We start from the raw sequence: 3,471 nt of genomic DNA on the forward strand, positions 1-3,471 counted from the left end.
TGAGCACTGACTGCTTGGTAAACACTGCGAAGCTCGGTAACCACTAACTACTTGGAGAATACTGTTCTACTCGGTAACCATTATTCTACATGATAACCATTTTTCTGCTCGGTAACCACTGTGAACTTGGTAAATACTATTGAACTACCCATATGCTTGGTTTCCAAAGGAATTCTCAGTATCAACTGTTTACCTGTGAAACTTATAAGGTAATCGTTGAATGCTCAGTGTGAACTGTAGACTAGGTGATGAGCTCGATAAGCATTCAGAATTGAATAAGTGTTGTAACTAATGACAAGTATATCACAATTCCAACAATCTCCCCCTTTGGCATTAGTGACAAAAACACTTATGAGCCAAAAATTATGTAAAATATCTGACATACTGACAACTGATTCTACTGAATATACATGGCTTCCTTACATATGACTCCCCAATAGAAAATACACAAGGTATTTACATGAGTTATATGACTTTTATTTACAGTATCTCTTTGTCCCTTTTTGTATAATTTATCTCACCAATAACTTTTTTTGAGTATCTCTATTGCCAAAGAATAAAAAAATAATGTATTTACATAGAGTTGCAGAGTCTTGTCCCAATTCTCTTGTAGGATTTTGTATGTGGATAGAGCTATTTGAACTTCTGCAGATAGTTCAATCACATGGTCTGCAACAGAGAAATTGTTGTCATGGATCAATGTTTTTGAATGGGTAATGTGCTTCTGCATTGTGTCTATGATGGGAAGGATCGTATTTTGAATGCCTAACAATGTAGATCGGATCCTTGACTCTTCTGTCAGCAATTCTGCTTTTTTTTTGACAAAAATTTGATCCTAAGGTGATCAGATGAGGTTGAACTAGGGTCAAGCTTCAAGTTTTGTGCACTTGCCTTCAGATCCTCATCTATCTTATTCAATTGCTATCTTATCTCCTTAGTATACTCGGTAACATCACAAAGCTTAGCAAAAAGAGATGTTACATTATTAAAAGAATTTTCAATATTGGCCAAAACTGTGGTTAATTCAACCTGTTTTATTGCTATGTGCTGAGAAATGTGCTCAAGCACCTTATTATCAAACTTCTTTTCTACCTTCTCCATCAACTTTCTTGACCGGAGGTATCCTCATTGAATTTATTTATAGCCTCTTCTAACTGGATCAAAATATGTTGAGTAGAATCTACTTCAACAACTATGGCTTCTGTAATTATATTCTAGGCATTCTCAATTATTCTATATTCCTTATCCCTTTTAGATGTTAGTTGCTTCTATGTAGCCTTCATCTCAATTAGTTGACTAGCATACCTCATTTCTTCAATGGTAGCATTTTCATAGTCAATCTTTGGAATTACTATCTCTGTGTCTAGGTCAATGTCCTTAGGAATTTCCTTTCTAGTGATCATAAGTCTTAATGGTTGCTTTTGTTTGACTTTTGTGATGACTGGTTTGACCTTGGGAATAGACACAATAGTAGAGATGGAAGGACTAGCAGCAAAAATTGGGATACTTGAGGGTGGAGTGCCAATAGGAGTATGTACCAGGTCAAAAACTGAAGTACTTGCCAAAAATGGTGATACACTCGGTAATGCAATATCTGAACTAACTGGGTTTGAAGTAGACATAGATAATGCTGACAAAATTGTAGAACAAATTGGAATTGACAAAATTGTAGAACTTACTACTATTCCAATTGGTGATGATGGAGCTGAGAAGGCTTGCTCGGTAGCTGAAGAAGAGGAATGCAGCTCGGTAGATGAAGTGGAGGGATGCAGCTCGGTAGATGAAGTGGTAGACACTTCCATTGATGATATCTAGAGCTGAGATGTGGCAGGTGTAGATGATATATCTGATGTAGATGTGACCAAACCTACTGAAGCTGACTCCAACCTTGATGATGTCACAGTTTTAGGTGGAGAGTGAGGAAGGGATGCAATAACTGCTGCTACAATTTTCACCAGATCATCTTCCTCCTTATCTGCCTCTTTAGCTTCTTCCTCCTTGTCTTCTTCCTCTTTATCTTCCATCAGTGCATGCAGCTCTCTTGGTGAGACTGTGACAGATGGAGTGCTATCAGGCTCATCATCATTGTTGTTGTCATCATCTTTGATTTCTACTGGGTTTTCATTGGGTTTATATAGATGATAGATATTTTTCCACATGTTTGTATCATCATTTACAACATGCTCAATGTCTTTGATCAAAATCAAATAGGTGTGGAATCTAATCATCATTTTACCTTCATGGCTTTTCATTTTAGTTTTTACTTCTACTCCAGTGAGATTTGGTCAGAGATTTTTCAGAGATTGCTCATAAATATCTTTTACCATTTGGGTGGCTGATTCCCATCTCGGTTCCAATCTCTCCAATAGTTCTTTTGAGATTTGAGGGGCAATTTGGTCTGGGGAGTATTTCCATTTACCCATTTTGCCGAGTACCAGTTCCTCAATCTGCATTTTCTAAGCATCAGTTCTAGTTTCAAATTTCAATGCTTTGAAATTTGTGATGCCAGCTCCTTCCTCCAATCGTTTGATCCTTTGCTCGAATGCGGGTGCAGGACTACCTAGTATAGGTTCCTGCTTACCTTTCTTGGTTCTTCTGGTGAATACTGTAGTAGGCTTCTTTTTAGGTTTGGTAATGATTACCTTACCTTTCTTCTTTGGCTATTCTTTTGTAGTTTCTTCTTCTCCTTCTTCTTCTCCTTCTTCTTATTCTTCTCCTTCTTCTTCTCCTTCTTCATCTTCACCTTTTCCCTTGGTGAGCATAAGAGGACTAGTAGAAGTTTTCAACTTGGCTATATTCCTCTTCCCCTTGCTTATGGCCTATGGTAGCTTGATTTCAAGCTCAATTCTGGCCTTAGCTTCTTCATAGGTTCCAAAAATTTGTTGCCTTGGGTCTACAGGCTCATTTACCAGAGCCCCTATGATATCTCTAGCTTCATCAATATTTACGTCATAAGAAAGAGGTTTTACCCATGCAACTCGAGGTCTGACTGCCTGAATATATACCTTGTCACAGTCAACCATGAAGCATACATCATCTTTGTAGTCCTCAACAAGCTTAGGAAGAATTTTGAATCTGTTATTCATTCTTTCTTTGAAGTCTTCAAAATAATTATCCATAATACTATCAAAATTTTTGCCCATCTCTGCTATAAATTCATTTATTTGATACAAAACTGGAATGTCTTTACTCCATACAACTGTACCTTTTGAAGGGAAAAACTTTGGTACATAGAAAAATAGAGAAACTAACAAAGAACCAAATTTACAAGAGTTGGTTTTTGAGGTCCTTATACTATCCATGTTTTTATTAAGTTGTTTCAGCAGCACATCTGCTAGGTCAAACTCCATGTTTTTCTTTACAACCTTATAGGCTAAGTCTACAGCCTCATAGGGCATGCTATTCAATCTATTGGAACTATACATCTTATATGTAATTAAATAAATTCTAAATCTTAACTCTATATAAGAT

This window comes from Cupressus sempervirens, chromosome 5, assembly GCF_028749045.1.
Source record: "Cupressus sempervirens isolate cs-2001-9-10 chromosome 5, ASM2874904v1, whole genome shotgun sequence".
NCBI lineage: Eukaryota > Viridiplantae > Streptophyta > Pinopsida > Cupressales > Cupressaceae > Cupressus > Cupressus sempervirens.